This window comes from Rhinatrema bivittatum, chromosome 2 (assembly GCF_901001135.1).
Source record: "Rhinatrema bivittatum chromosome 2, aRhiBiv1.1, whole genome shotgun sequence".
In the NCBI taxonomy this organism is placed as follows: domain Eukaryota; kingdom Metazoa; phylum Chordata; class Amphibia; order Gymnophiona; family Rhinatrematidae; genus Rhinatrema; species Rhinatrema bivittatum.
Window position 1 is genome coordinate 663548641 of NC_042616.1, and position 17353 is coordinate 663565993.

Here is a 17353-nt window from a genome sequence, read left to right on the forward strand (position 1 = left end):
TTGTGAGTTTTTAATTATTAGTTTATATTGGTCAGCTGTTCTGAAATATTTATTCTTTTTATTAGAATAGTTTTACTATTATGAATGATGTTTTATATTTCTTGATTTTGTTTGTTTTATGAGGAATAGTGATGTTTCTATATTTCCATTTTGCACTGCATAATAGTCTGGATGCTTGTTATTTCCACTTCAGATTTTGTCTATGTTTTTATTTTTATTTTGTTTTATTTGGTGAGGACCTGTCTGTGCTTTGTTTATGTGTGATATTCTGCTAGCACCTAAGAGAAAAATAGTGTGTGTGTGCCCATGTCTTTGTGCCTGAGAGAGTGAGTTTGTGTATTTTCTTGCCTGAGAGTGTGTGTGGGTCTTTGTGCTTGAAAGATAGTATGTGTGTGTGTCCCCAAGAGAAAAGGAGTGTACGTGTGTGTCTTTGTGCCTGAGAGAGAGAGAGTGGTGGAAGATATAGAAAGAAAGTTGGGCTTTTCTTTCAGTCAAGGGGGGCTATCCTATCTCCCTTCCTCTCCCCCCCCACCCCCCCAACACACACACACACCCACACCCATACTCATGAAAGGCATGGCGACTCTCTGCCTCTATGAATTCTAGTTTTGTGGCTCTCAATGTGTGAAAAATTGACCACCCCTGTTCTGAAGTAATGTGATTATAACAATCTCATGACAAAACAGGAAATTCCAGGTTACGGCCACCATAGAAAACATAACACCATACCTTTTTTTTTTGTGTGTATCTTGTTTTATTGGCATATAACAGATAACAAAAACCAATACATCAGATAATATCAGCTTATACGCACTAAGATGTAGGAAGTAAGAATTACGTTAAGCAGAAATATGAAAGATCAGTAAATTGCAGAAGATTATGTTTCTGTGCATAACTGTCCATGATGCTGTTAGGAAAAATGTTTGAGAAAGCCACAAAAACGTGTGGGGAAAAACAAGCCTAGACTTGCATGGCAACTTTAAAATAGCACATTTTAAGACTCCATGAACTATATTGTGTTTATTTGACTTGTATTCTACCTTTCAGAATCTTCGAAGCAGATCTGTATGTGCTCAAATTGCCCCAGAAGCCCTGTGTGTCTTATTGTTTCTCCAGGGTGGTGAGGAGCTCAGGGATGGGGGAGGGCTGTGGTTATTGGGGGTGGGAGATAGGGGTGTGACTGAGGAGGATGGATGGGGCACTCTCAATCGGTTTACTCTCCAACGTTCACTCCTCCACCTCTCCTTCCTTCTCCCCCTTTCTACTATCCTCTCACCCCCACAGCATCTACTAGCTTGATAGCTGACTCCATCTTATCTTTGGACGGTAGGGCCTGGCTCTGCTGTTTCTGTTTCCATTTCAGCAGGTTCCCTCTTCCTTTGTGGCCCTGCTTTTCTGTTTGGCCAGTGGTTCCTCCAGTGGTTATTGTGCTCTGGATTTGTCCACGCGTTCGTAACTATCTCCCATCCGTGATGTCATTGTCATGGACAGACAAACCCCAAAACATAACTGTGTTTCTCTTTCATAAAATGAGCTAAAAAAAAAAAACCCAAACACATACGGAAAATGTTGCCTTTGCAGGTTTTTCTAGGCAGAAGCTGACTTCAGTAGTTGGTTACAGCACAATAGAAAAAAATCTCAGAAAAAAGTTTGAAAACCCAGTTGAGCTGTATAGGGCTTGATTGTGCTAAATTCAAGTGTTTGGTTAAAGCTCCCCAGAGATTCTTGATAGTCGCAATGTACACAAATCGTCTTTTCTTGACTTGAAAAGCCATTCTCGAGGGATTTCACAAATGGTTTGGTATGGTATGGTATGGTATGGAAATTGGCAACGACCGTCATGTAGGGTACATATTATTCTTGTTGGAAGTGGTGCTTGATTAAAAACATAATAATAATGTATGCTTTGAAAGGATTTTCTTTCTTTACAGGCATAAGGAACAGCCATGAGCTCCAGTGTAGCTCCACCATATCATGTTAACATATATATGGACTGGTACAGAAAAGAATATTGTTCACCACCCAATTTATAAGAGTATTTTCTTTCCTTGTCTTGTGGAGATTCAGGAGACTTTCATAATTCTCATCATCTATAACTTTAGTTTATTCCATGAGCAAATGGTACTTTCAGACTTCAAAGCTAAGCCCTGCACTGCACACTTATTCCTGGAGTATTTCTAATTCTCTTATACAAAGCCCAAATACTAATACAAAGTAACATTTTCAAATGAACCTTTTAAAAAAATATATATATATTTCAGTTTACTAAAAGACACAGTATTTAAACCTGGATCGCTATAGCAACTTACATTTTAATCCATAGTTTTCTTCTCGGTAGGCTTGGAATAGTTTATGGAAAAAATACCAGGCAAGTTATGTAGTCTACATAATATATTTATAAATGGAAAATTATGAGGTATTAAGGTGTAGATTAGCCAGACCTGCTATGCTATTGAGCTATATTTCCTTGGGGATGGAGGGGTGGTTCAGGTGTGGTTCCTTTCCACCTGTCTTGGTGGCCTTGTATTCCTGGCGTCTTTGTTGCACAGTGTTCAGTGCAGTGCTGCCACAGGATAGACTTGGATGGTTTCTTTTGTGTTCCACAATCCACATTACACTGAGCGACTGCTCGGGTTAAGAGTTCAGACCACATACAATACAGTGAGATGAATTGCAGACAAGCTGCTGGCTTCTTAGCATCAAGCTGCTGAATAATCAGTTTCTGTAGTAAAAACCGTTAACAATATGTTAGGACTTTAAGGTATTAGACATTCAGTGTTCAACAAAATATGTGAAGCTCCCTACAAAAACAGTTACAGACATAATAACCTTGTCCACCTCCCAGCTTGGTTAATGTAATTTGAACGCTTTCTTCTTGGGTGTTTCTTCTCTGGTGGTCAAAAGTCTTGTAGCTCATTTTTAACTGACCTTCAGTTGCATCTGTCTGGCCTTAGTGTGCACTCTAAAAATAATATTATGTGATTTCATTGTAATGTTTATCCCTAGCCATAAAGAATAACTGGTTAAAAAGTTACCAGCTGTGTAGGCTGTGATGGAAGGTTACAGAATGGTTCTGAATAATTAAGACAGACTTAACACCCCAATAAACTGGAAGCTTAAACATGACATATCTTTTATTTCTACTCTTCCTTTATTGTTTAGTGGTTAATTATGCTGAACGCATACAAACATGGACCCTTTTGAACAAACCAGAGGCCTCTCAGTGCCCCTAATAAAATCTGTGAGCGCTCAGAAAAAACTGATTTGCTGATTATTTGCAATATCATTCTTGCCAGGTTCTTATGGCCTGAATCGGCCACTGTTGGAAACAGGATGCTGGGCTTGATGGACCCTTGGTCTGACCCAGTATGGCATTTTCTTATGTTCTTATGTTCTTAATTAGAGATATTTTTAGCAAGATTAAATGTTCAACAACTTTACATCAATAAAATCTGTAAAAGAAATGCAACATATCTTTATGAATTTTTAACATAAGAATTATCATACTGCCATCAAGGCCAACATCTTGTCTCTGACAGTGACAATCCAGATCACAAGTACTGGACAGAACCTATTACAAGATCTAATTCCTGTTACTCACTACCAGGGCTAGACATAGCTTTCTTTAGTCGACCTGGCTAATAATATGTTATGGACTTTTCCTCCAGGAACTTGTCTAAACCTCTTTTAAATCCCCGCTATGCTAGTCGCCTTTTATAATGTTCTCTGGCAACAAATTCCACAGCTTGATTGTGCACTGAGTGAAAAAGTACTACTTTCTATGATCATTTTGAATCTGCTGGTTGCTAGTTTCATGGACGGATTCCTTATTTTGGTATTATTTGGAAAGGGTAAATAGCTATCTTTAATTTACATGTTCCACCCCACTTGTGATTTTTATAAGCTTCTAACACATCCCCTTTCAGCCATCTCTTTTCAAAACTGAAGAGCCCTAGCCTGCATAGTCTCTCATCATAGAGATGTTCCATCCCCTTTAACGTTTTTGTCACCCTCGTCTGCACCTTTTCTAATTCTGCTATATCTTTCTTGAGATGGGTTGACCAGAATTGCACATAATACTCAAGGTGTGGTTGCACCATGGATCGATACTAAGATAATAAGATAGTTTCCAATTTATTCTCCATTATGTTTAGGATTATGCCTAATATTCTATTTGCTTTTTTGACTACTGCCATGGACTAAGCAGAGGATTTCAACAAGGGACTCCAAGGCCCTTTTCCTGGGTAGTGACTCCCAATACAGAAGCCAGCATCATGTACCTGTAGTAGGGATTATCTTTTCTTATGTGCATCACTTTGCATTTTTCATCATTAAATTTCATGTGCCATTCAGGTGACCTGGTCTCAGGAATAATTATAGAAAATATTTCTTTACAGAGAAGGATGGTAGATGCATGGAATGGCCTCCCAGTTTAGGTGGTGGAGACAGTCTGTATCCAAGAAAGCATGGGATAAATACAGGGGATCTCTAAAAGAGTGATGGAAATTATAAAGCTAAATTAATTGGGCAGATGGCAGACTAGATGGGCCATATAGTCTTTTTCTGCTATCATGTTTCTATGCAGTTTCTTGCAATTGCTACATTTCTTGCTAACAACGTTGAATAACTTTGTACCATCTGTAGATTTGATAACCTCACTCATCTTTCCCTTTTCCAGATCATTTATGAATCAGGTAAATAGCAAAGGTTCCTGTACCAATCCCTGTGGTACTCTACTAATGACCTTTCTCCATTTGGAAAAATGACTATTTAGTCTTAATCCACAATAGAACACTGCTTATCATTTCATGACTTTATAATTTCCTGAGGCATCTCTCATAGGAGACTTTGTGAAATGCCTTCTGAAAAATGAAATATACTATATCAGTCAGCTCACCATTATCTATATGTTTGTTTAGACCTTCAAAAAATTGGAAAAGATTGGTAAGACAAGACTTCTCCTTGTTAAAACCATGTTAACTCTTCTCCATTGAGCCATCTCTACTTATATGGTATATGGCCAGTGATTTTGTTTTCGAGAATGGTTTTGACCATTTTGCCAGGCACTGACATAAGGCTCACCAGTCTATAGTTTCCTAGATTACCCCTGACGCTCTTTTTAAAAATTGGTATCACATTGGCCACCTTCCAATCTTCAGGATTCATGGCAGATTAAATAGATTACAGATTAGTAGTAACAGGTTAGCGATTTCATGTTTTAGTTCTTTTAGAACTCTGAGATGGATGCCATCTGGACTTGGCAATTTGTTAGTCTTAGTTTATCAGTCTGATTTTATTTACATCCTCCATTGTCATATATTTGGTTTATTTGCTCAGAATCTCCACCATTAAAGAATGTTTCAAGTGTGGGCATGCTCCCGCCATCCTCCTCCATAAAGAACGAGGCAAAGAATGTATTCATTTTCTGTTATTTCCATGTGTTCCCCTTTGCCCCTCTGTCATCTAGCAGCCCTTCAAAAGCTTTTTGATTCAAATGTACTTGAAGAAAGTTTTTTCTTATTTGCCTTTCTGGCAAGTTTTTTCTCAAACTCTGTCTTGGCCTGTCTGTCTACTGTTTTATATCTAATGTGCCAGTGTTTATGCTCTTTTTCATTTGGGTCTGATTTTCCATTTTTTGAATGATGCTTTTTTAGGTTCAACTGCCTTTATTACCTTAACAGTCATTTGATCTTTCTTTGACCTTTTTTAATGAAAGTAATACATTTTATCTGGGCTTCCAAAATGTTATTTTGAAACAATGTCCATACTTCATGCAATGTTTTAACCTTGCAACCACTCATTTTTTTACTTTTTTTTTTCAAACAAATTTCCTCATTGTATTATAGTCTCCCTTTTTAAAGTTGTATGCCATTGAGTAGTTTTAATTTAATGTCCTCCTTCCAGTGACTATATCAAATTTGAAATTCTCTCAATAGCATTCTTCAATTGAAATGTCATATTATAGGAGGCAGTGTCTGATGGTAGATTGGTAATCATTTAAAAAGATGGGAAAAATAAAGGAGGACTAACTGCTCAGTATTCCAAATGGAAAAAGATCATTAGTGGCATGCCCAGGGATCTGTATTATTTAACATATTTATATATGACCTGGAAAAGGAAACAGTAAGTAAACTGATAAACTTTGCAGATGTCACAAATTTATTAAAATTTGTTAAATAAGCAACAAGTTGTGAAGAATTATAGAAGGAGCTTGTGAGTCTTGGAGACTGTTCAGGCTGAGGAGGATATGATAGAGGTCTACAAAATCATGAAAGGACTTGAATGGGTAAATGTGATTGGTTATCTATTTCTTTGGATAATAGAAGGACTAGAGAGCATGCCATGAAGCATGCCCTGAAGCATGCCCTTTCAAATATTACTAAAGTAGATGATACTCCATGAAGCTAACCAGCAGATTTAAAACAAATCATTAAAGTACTTTTTCGCTCAGTGTATATAATAGAGTTGTGGGATCTATTAACAGAAGATGTGGTCAAGGTGACTAGTATAGCAAAGTTTAAAATAGGTTTGGATAAGTTCCTGAAGGAAAAGTCCATTTAACATTATTGGTCAAACTAAGGAAAGCCATCACTATCCCTGGGAGTGGGCGATAAGAAGCAAATCTACTTTTTGGGATCTGCTGGGTACTTACCACTGTCAGAGACAGTGCTCATTGGAGCTTGGTCTGACCAGACCTGTGATATCTTATGCCCTTAAAGCATAATTTCATGATGAATAAACAAGTATTATCAACATAGCATCCTGTTGCTAACTGTTCCTTCTTGCTATATGACATAAAGAAGACCACAAAGGAACACTTGTTTAGCTTGTTTTATCACTTAAAAAGAGGTCTAAGAGCACATCATAAGTATCTAGTTTATAGCTCAGAATACCCTCATATTTTGCTCACAGAATGACAGACAGTACCCTTGCATGCATTGCTAAAATGGTTGCTGAACTATTGGAAATGCTGCCGTCTACCCTGCTGATCCCACTGAAAATGCAGTATCTCAAGTTCTTACAGAATCACTAAAACTCTTTATGTAAGACTTTGGGACCAAAGCACTGTGACAGAGAGAATCCAATTAATAGTCCCAGTTCACAGACAACGTGACTTTTCTGGATTTATGCTTTTGGTTAAAGAAAATTGAGGGTCATTCAACTGCTCCTTTTCTGACTGGAATTTCGGGGGCTCTTCCCAATGCTCCTGATACTTGCTGTGGTTTTGCATTTTCTGGCACTGTCTCCATTAGAATACCAGCATAGTCACTGCAAGAGTCTCATCAGACATTTTGGAATACCATTGAATATATTTGGATAACTTAGGTGAACTTACTGGGTCATTCATCAAAATGCATTAGGGCCCTAACGCATAGCAAAAGTCAAAGCCAGAGGTCAGTCCAAACGAGACTAGGAAGGGACCAGGATCGAAGTCAGGAACACGCAACAAGCACACGACAAGCATGAAGACCTGTTGCCAAGGCAAGGAACTAGTGGAGGGCCCTGCCTATATATATAGCAGGGCCCGGTGATGACATCATCCGGGACCGCGGGTTGGATTCCCGCCGTGGCCCCTTTAAAAGCAAGGCGCGCATGCCTAGAGAGCAGCAGGACACTGGATGGTGGCATGTCCCCCGCGGTACACGTGGGGAGACCCGCCAGGAACTGGGAAGGTCTGTAGTAGAGCCAGAGATGACCGAGGAGGCAGGGGAAGCTCGGGAGCATAGGCGGCTGCCCACAGCCACGAGGGAAGATGGGCCCAGACCGGGAGCTAGGCGCCAGAGTTGAGTAGGCCCGGTCGCAGGCCTGTTGCGGACGGTGCATGCAACAATTACAACACAGACAGCTGCCAGAACAGCCTCCACAAGAATGGCCAATTCTGGTATTGAATTTAGTGCTAATTAGAGATGTGAATCGGAACCGGAATCCCCCAAGACTTGCCAAAAGCCCCTGGTGGTCCAGCGGGGGGTCCGGGAGCTATCTCCTGCACTCGGGCCATCGGCTGCCAGTAATCAAAATGGCGCCAATAGCCTTTCCCCTTACTATGTCACAGGGGCTACCGGTGCCATTGGTCAGCCCCTGTCACATGGTAGGAGCACAAGATGGCGCCGGCCATCCAGTGCTCCTACCATGAGACAGGGTTTGGCCAATGGCACGGATACCCTGTCACATAGTAAGGGCAAAGGGCCATCGGCGCCATTTTGATTAGTGGCAGCCGACGGCCCGGGAGCGGGAGGATGGCCCAGAGCGGGAGATCGCTCCCGGGACCCCCACTGGACCACCAGGTACCTGTAAAAAGTTTTTGGGGGCGTCGGGAGGGTGGGGGAAGCTAAGGGGTTAGTTTTAAAGGGTCGGGGTGGGTTTAGGGGTTATTTTTGTGTGCTGTTTTTCCCGCCCTCTCCCAAAATGATAAGGGAACCCCCACGATCAATATCGTGGGGTTTTCCTATCGTTTTGGGGGAGCCCCCGATTTCTGAAGATTTTGAAAATATCGACGATATTTTCAATCGTCCGAAGCCCGATTCACATTCCTAGTGCTAATAGTAAGGACTATGTGCTGTTAACTTGGGATCATGCTGAAGATTGTGTTTTCCTTCTTTTTGATTACTGAAGCTGTTTAACATTTTAATGGCTGTGTTGCTATAAGATGTTGGGATTTATACCCAAGGCTGTCTGATTGTTCTGTAATAGGATCCTCTGACTCATTCTATAGTTTTTTGATTTCTGCTGACTGTTTTTTTTTTGTTTTTTTTTTTACTGCTGGTAACTCTGCAGAAGATAAAATAAGAGTTTAACAATGCTGATAGGACAGCGAGGCTGATGCTGAGCCTGCCTAGCCCCCTATACTGGCTCTCTCCTCTGGAGCAGAGAGGCACCAGCAGGGCAATCAGTCATTGGAGGGATGATCCCTCCCTGTCCCAGAAAGAAATAGATGCTAGTGCCAGTGGACCTGCACTCGCCCATGAACCACCCAACACCCGCCCAATGCTGAAGTATCACAAGCGCAGCAGAGATGCCAGTGGGACAGTGCAGCTGGCACTCAGCCTGCCTAGCCCCCTAAATTGGCTCTCTCCTCTGGAGTGGAGAGGCACTGGCATGGCAATCATTGGAGGGACGCACTCTGCCTCTCCCAGAGAGGAAGTAGCAGTCAGCGCCAGCAGACCTGCTCCCTCCCATGGAGTGCCCATCACCTGCCCATTGCCGAGGGATCACAAGCATGGCAGCAATGCCGGTGGGACAGTGTGGCCGGTGCTGAGGCTGCCTAGCCCCCTACACTGTCTGTATCATTTGGAGTGGAGAGGCACTGGCAGGGCAATCATTGGAGGGGCACGCCCTCCCCCTCCTAGAGAGGAAGTAGACACTGGCGCTAGTGGACCTGTGCCCACCCATGAACCGCCCAACACCTGCCCACCACCGAGGGATCGCAAGCATGGCGGCAATGCCAGAGGTGCATGCTCTTTGCACATGCATGCCTGAGGTGCAAGCCCGAAGCACACATAACACAATGTACTAGCCTCTTAGCCGATGCCACTAAAGTAATGGATCAAATATGCTTTATTGAACCATACTTGGACAGGGCCTAAGTGTGAACTAAGAAAGGAAACCCAAAAAAAGAAGCAAAAAAGGAGCACAAAGCTGATATACCCCATGATGAGTAACAACTCTTCCTCATTCACTTCCTGCTTTGTGTTTACTCTGCTCCTATTAAATGTTCAATCTCTATTAAAAAAAAAAAAATCCCACTAATTAATAATCTGCTAGAGGATTTAAATCCCTCTATTTTTTGCATATCTGAAATCTGGCTGAATGACAAAGATAATGTGCTCTTAAATCAAATGTAAAATGCTATTTATGATATATTTCACTTTCCAATACCCAAACAAAAAGGTGGAGGATTTTTAATAAATAGTAAAAAAAAAAAAAAAAAAAAAAAAAAAAAAGACCTCAAGCTAGTACCTTACAAGGTAGAGATGAACCCACCCTATGATGTTGAAATCTTAAAATCTCCCCAAATTAACTGGTCTACTATCCTCCAGGCATACTACAAAAAGATTGCTCACCACTGATTAAATTATTCACTAAGGTGTTTCCATCCCTAGAATCTACATTAATTGTAGGAGACTTTAACCTCCATATAGACAAAACACCAAGAGCTTTATAGCCTGTGAAAAGTTTTTAGAAGCAGTGGAAGCCCTGGGATGGTCATAATTTGTCTCAAAAGCCACTCATAAAGCAGGCACACTCTAGACCTGATATTTGCTAATACCAGTAATTGCCTAATCACAAATTAGGTCTGATCACCAATTATTAAAGGCGGAAATAGCCTTCACCAACCAAATCCATAATAGTATAGAGAATAAGCTTTCTTTTATCTTCAGGAAAAAGATAGAGATGGAAGTACTTGCTGAAGCAATAGAAAATAAGCTCCATGAACTAAATCAAACCAATTCCACATTGGCATTTGATTCCTGGGATAAGATTGTCAATGACATAGCTGAAAACATTAGTCCTGTCCAGATGAAAACTATTAACAAAGAAAGGAATAACTCCAAACAAAGGAAGCCCTGGTACAATGATGAATTAAGAAGCACTAAACCGAACCTTAGAAAATTAGAGAAACAATAGCGGAAATGCCTGTCTGCTGAATCCCTTGGAAAATTTAAATCTTTCCTTACAAAATACTGTACACTAACCAATATAGCAAAAAATCGATTACTATGCTAAACAGATGCACAAGGTTATATTTAATTTTAAACTCAGGTTGTTAAACATTTAATTAAAGACGTGAAGTCTTCCATCTCAAAAAAACTATAACATCACAAAGGCCTCTTGCAATGAATATGCCACCACACTCTTAGACAAAATTAATAAACTGGAAACATAATTCTCTATCTGTTCTCCAACAAAAGCAGCTGAAGATTTGAATGGCATGGTTAAATGGTACTCATTCAACAGAGTATCAAAACTGGAAATTAGTCAAATCATTACAAAAATTAAACCTGCCATTCACCCACATGACCCAGTTCCAGACAGTTCCTTGAAACAAGTACACAGGGTTATCACTCAGACAATCACAACACTAATTAAGCTGTTTCTCTCAGAAGGAACTGTTCCAAATGGGTTAAAACAAGCTGTGAAAAAGCCGATCCCAAAAAATAAGACTGATAGAATTGACGATTGGGACAACTATCATCCCATATCCAACTTGTCTTTTCTAGCAAACGTTCTTGAGAAAGTAGTGTTATCTCAGCTTGTAAATCACCTAGAAGATCAAAATATTCTCTCCCCAAATCAATTTGGATTTAGGGAATATCACTCAACTGAGACATTACTCCTCTCACCAATGGACTCAGTTTTACGAGGGCTTGATGCAGATGAATCTTATTGTGTTGTGCTAATTGATTTAACTGCTGCCTTTGACACTATGGACCATAACCTGTTATGCCTTCAAATGAGAAACATTGGTATCGACAGCAGGGCTCTCAGATGGTTCTCTTCATTTCTATCTAACAGAGCATTCCAAGTGAAACTGGGCAACCATATATCTGATACTTTCCAGTGTGATACAGGTGTCCTTCAAGGCTCAGCACTCTCAGCAACACTATTCAATATTTACATGCTCCCACTATGTAAATTACTGATGAACCTAGGAATAGGGGTGTGCATTCGTTTTCACCGTATTTGTAATCCGCAACTTATTTTTAGCGATCCGAAAAATACGTTGGGAGGCGAAACACATCGCGACTCCCAACGTATTCAACAGATTTCTGTTGAATACGGTGAACCTAAATAAACATTTAAACCCCCACTCTCCTGACCCCATCAAGACTTACCAAAACTCCCTGGTGGTCCAGCAGGGAGTCAGGAAGCCATCCCTGCACTCGTTTGCGGTTTCCTCACGGCACCGATAGCCTGTGTAACAGGGGCTGCCGGTGCCATTGGTCAGCCCCTGTCACATGGTCACCGGCGCCATCTTGTGCTCCTACCACGTGACAGGTAGGTCATGTAGCAGGAGGTCACTCCGGGACCCCCGTTGGACCCAACCGGAACTTTTGGCCAGCTTGGGGGGCCTCCTGACCCAAGCTGGTTGAGTAGAAACTCATCGATAGTTAAACCACCTGTCCTTAACATGGGTAATTTTCAAATTAATCCCTCAAATCAAATACGGGATTTAGGAATACAGCTAGTTGAGAACCTTACAATGAAAATACACATCAGTAAATTAATCAAGACAGATTATGCCAAGTTGCATATTCTACGTCGATTGAAACCATTATTAACTTTTGCGGACTTCCATACTGTATTGCAAACTCTAATCTTCTCAGATCTAGACTACCGTAACTCCTTACTACTAGGTCTTCCAACAAGTCACCTAAAACCACTATAACTATTACAAAATGCTGCAGCAAGACTCTTGTTAGGATCTAGGAAATATGTTCACATTATACCCCCGCTTACGTCACTGCATTGGTTACCGTACAAGCCAGAATCTGCTATAAAGTATTTATGGTAATATTCAATATCATTCATTCCAATAACACTGGCTTGTTAGGAGTGTCACTACAACCATAAAATCCACAACAAATACTAAGATCTCAAAATAAAGTACTATTGACTATTCCCATAATACTGAGCTCACATCTGACACAAATAAGAGATTGTGGGGTAGATTTTTAAAAACGGCACATTCGCGTACTTTTGTTCGCGCTCCAGGCGCAAACAAAAGTACGCTGGATTTTAGTAGATACGCGCGTAGCCGCTAAAATCCAGGATCGGCGCACGCAAGGCTGCCGATTTTGGGCAGCCGGCGTGCGCCGAGCCGCGCAGCCTGCCTCCGTTCCCTCCAAGGCCGCTCCGAAATTGGAGCGGCCTCGGAGGGAACTCGCTTTCGCCCTCCCCTCACCTTCCCCTCCCTTCCTCTATCTAACCCACTCGCCCGGCCCTATCTAAACCCCCCCCCCTACCTTTGTCCGGGGATTTACGCCTCCCAGAGGGAGAAGTAAATCCCCGCGCGCCAGCGGGCCGCTAGCGCGCCGAGACGCAACCCAGGGCGGTTCCGGAGGGCACGGCCATGCCCCCGGACCACCCCGGGCCGAAACCACGCCCCCGGGCCCACCCCCAAAATGCCGCATCCCGCCCCCAAAATGTCGCGTTGATCAGCCCCGCCCCTGACACGCCCCCGACACGCCCCGACAAAAATCCCCGGGACTTACGCGAGTCCCGGGGCTCTGCGCGCGCCGGCAGGCCTATGGAAAATAGGCACGCCGGCGCACAAGGCCCTGCTCGCGTAAATCCGGGCAGATTTACGCGAGCAGGGCTTTTAAAATCCGCCCCTGTGTGTTTTCCATAGCAGGTCCAAAGCTCTGGAAGCCTCTGCCTGAGACATTACATATTTTACCAGATAGAGATTTAAATGTGAGCTAAAAACATGGCTATTCAAAAATTCATATAAACTAACTTAATAACATCAGAATACACTGAGCTACAAAGACAAGAAGGATAAAAGATAATAATCGAAACATGAAGAATAAATCAAATGAGATAATGTAAGAATCTCAAAACAACCCTCTGATTAAGATGTGTAAACTATCATTTTGGTTTAATTTTCCATACCCTTTACCTTAAATACTAAATCAATTATTAATAGGTATTAGATAATTTTCCATGATAAATATTAATGCCTGTCTATGAATAACACCTCTGTCACCAATCATTGTTTGTTTGAGTAATACAAGAAAAAAGAACTTGTCTTAATTTCCACTTGTTAAACAATGGTCACCAAAAAGGAAATCTATATCAGAATCAACACACCAAAAGAGATAACATTCCCCAAAAGAATTAAATTAAATTTTTGGATGTAACCGCATCAGCAAGCCAGACAGTGAAACATCGGCCAGTTGTCGAGCTGATTCAGAATATAAAATGATGTTTTGAGTACTATGAACAATGACTATACATGCAAAGACTGTCTTGAAAGAAAATTAGATAAAAAAAGAAAAATCAAAACATGACCGCAAGTGATTAGAAGACTGAGCGGCTCCCGCTTTGAAAATATAGGGAGTACGCTGTCTGGCTTGCTGATGCGGTTACATCCAAAAATTTAATTTAATTCTTTTGGGGAATGTTATCTCTTTTAGTGTGTTTATATATAGATTTCCTTTTTGGTGACCATTGTTTGAGTAATAACCATGAATGTCACTTTGTAAACCATTATGATCTCTACATGGAATGACTGCATATAAAATGTCTAAATAAACAAATGTTAGAGCTCTATTGTATTGTGTGAGAATACCTTTATGGAACCCAGGATATGGGTTCACAGTGAAGAGGCATTCTGAAGAAAGTCTAAGGAGGAATGTGGAAGTTCCATGATGGAGAAAGCAATGTTGATAATTGCAGGAGGGAAAAGTTGTTTGCTTTCCTTTTCCCTGTCCTGTACAATAGTACACCCCATTACTATCTGAGCCAGGTCCAATCCAGCATCTAATTCAACCAAATTTTTGTGGCTCCATTACTGAGTCTGTGCCAAGACTGAAATGCCCAGCATTGGAATCTTTCTATTGGTGGCAGAATTAGGGGTCATGAAATAAAACTCCAGGGAGGATGACTCAGAACGAATGTCAAGAAATATTTTTTCACAGAAGGTGGTGAATGCCCTTCCAGAGGACATGGTGAAGACGAAAACAGTGAAGGAATTCAAAGGGGCATGGGATAATTACTGTGGATCCCAAAAAGCTAGAGATGGAAATGAAGAAAAGAGTGCATGGAGTAACTTGCGGGTGTGGTGGTTACTACCCTTAACCAATAAGCCTTGATACTGTAAATGCAGCTCCATCATTTTCTCTGCTTCAGCAGCAGTGGGAAAACGGGAATTAGATTCAGACAGCAACCGAGGGTCCTGACTTTTACAGTTTGGGGAGCAAACAATAAGCTTAATACTTTTGATGCAGTTCCAACATTGTTCTCTGCTTCCATGGTAAAGGGAAATTGGATTCAAACAGCATCCAACGAGGGCCTTGACCTTTATGGTCTGGGAAGCTGATAAGCATGGGGGTAACTGCACAGTGCGACAGGTACTAGCATAAGCTTGCTGGGCAGACTGGGTGGATCATATGGTCCTTTTCTGCCATCATTTCTACTTTTCTATATTTCTAGATATGTGTCACTAGCAGAAGTTACACAGTGAATCTCTCCCGTTGTCAAGGTTAGCAATATGAAATTGGGCAATAATGACAATGTTCTTTTTCTCCCCCTCCCCTTTAGAAACTGTTTTGTTCCAGCATTGACCCTGTGCAATATTTATTTATCTAAAAACTATTCTATACCGTCGTTTAGTAATGCACCATCACAACAGTTTACAATTAGTCACAAAATAAGTTTGGTTTGCTTTCTAAATTATCCAGAGGGTGCCAATACATTTTTCGGTTACATGTTTCAGTAATATACTTTGTAAGGAAAGTGGGTTGGGATTTCCATTTATATGATTAATAGGATAATCATATATGTTTTGTACTGTCCTTCTCTTAATTTAATACTTAATTATGAGAAAAATAATAAAGTAAGCAATTCTGCTTTTTTATAGGTGACTTTCAGCTGTGTGTATGTGTTCTTATTCATCGACCTCACTGTGAAAGGCTTTTTTGAACAGCCATGTTTTTAAACTTTTTTTTGAAGTTTTAAATCTTTCATTAGTCTTAATTTGAGTGGTAATGCGTTCCATAATATTGGCCCTGCTAAAGATAGTGCTCTCTCTCTAACTTGGGTCAGTTTTGCTGTTTTAAGCGAGGGTACGGTTAGTAGGTCAAATGCCACAACAATGGCCAAATGTGCAGTATATGGTGAGATTGTAGCCATAATACATGTTGGAATCCTGATCCCAATGGAACCTCTTCATGTTATCTTACTCAAAAACATACTGCTTTTTAACCTCTTACTTACATTTATTTTTTCTAATATAAAGATCCGTTATCCCTATAATGGTTCATTTTACTTTAGCCCACTGTTCTATTTCATTTAGGTTTTCTCATCCTGTCAGTGTCCCCATCAGTAAAAAGTTAGTTCTTCTGAAGTTCAGGACCCTTGCCTTTGTGTGACTTACCTCTTCCGTAGCTCTCACATTAAACCACAATGCTAGTGTTTACTGGAGCTCAAGTGACCACCCACTTGGCCATTAGAAACTCCTTCCCCCATTTATAAGAGGCAGATTCAGTAGGGCCCCTCCTTTCTGGTTTCTCTTACCATTTGATATGATTGTATCATGTTATGATATGTATCATGATATGTGCCATATCATGTTATGATATCATGTTATGTTATGATATCATGTTATGATATGTATCATGATATGATTGTATCTCTTACCATTTGATATGATTGTATCATGAATGCCGGTATAGAAAAGCTTTACATACATAAATAAATAAATAAATAAATAGATTGATTTGCCTGAAGGGAGCAGAGAGTCTCTCTATTTCTGTTTCTACTAATGGGATGGCTGGGTCAAAATCCAGCAGATTATCGCCCACCATAAGTATTCCTCCTCCTTCCCTTCACTCCAGTCTTAGGTACACATTTGACTAGATTTCTCTTCAGCTCATCTGTTGTACTGTGATTTGTAGATTACAGCAGTCTGAAGGAAAGTGTCATTTCCCTTTTCCAAGTTGACATACAATGCTTCATCCTTTACCCATACTCCTAGTTGCTGTAATGTATTTATTTTAAACAACGTTCTCCTCTTCCCTCTTTTCTGACTACCCTGTCCTTCTTGAACAGACTGTATCTTGGTATGGCTATATGGGAGTCATTAAACCATATTTCTGTGACAACAACAATATATAAATCTGCCTCTACCATTAAGCAGGCCAATACAGTGAAATGCGGCCGCGGTTACCCTGCTTCTAACCCGCTTTCTACTCACAATTTGGCCGCGTTAGTCCAACCCGCGATTCACTATCCCTTTTAACCCATCCTTACCCGTTGATTTAAAAAGGCGGTAACCCTTTCTTCCCGCGGCATGTATATGAGATGTAAATGATCGGAATAGCTATTCCCTCCCATACAGTAACGCGCGCCCCGATTATCACTTTTTTAACCTGCAGTTTGCCGCATGTTTAACCTGCTAATTTACCACCTAAATTGCGCTTCATGGACGCTTCTTGGACGGGGCTGGCATTTGCATGACATTTAAATACTGAATCGAGCGGTATGTCATCCGAACTGTGCGTGCGGCAAGCGCGGGTGCGCCTGGCACTGCCGCACTCTTTCTACCGCGTCCGTACTGTATCGGCCTGAAGGTTTGCAAGCCTGTTCCTTATGGATCTCGTATTAATGGCAAAGATTAAATTTGTAAAAC

General features: G+C 41.0%; 1 protein-coding gene across 6 annotated transcripts in view; it reads left to right on the top strand.

Moving 5' to 3' along the window:
* SULF1 (sulfatase 1) overlaps window positions 1–17353 on the top strand; it is a 369532-nt gene that overhangs the window by 234145 nt on the left and 118034 nt on the right. The window lies entirely within an intron of this gene.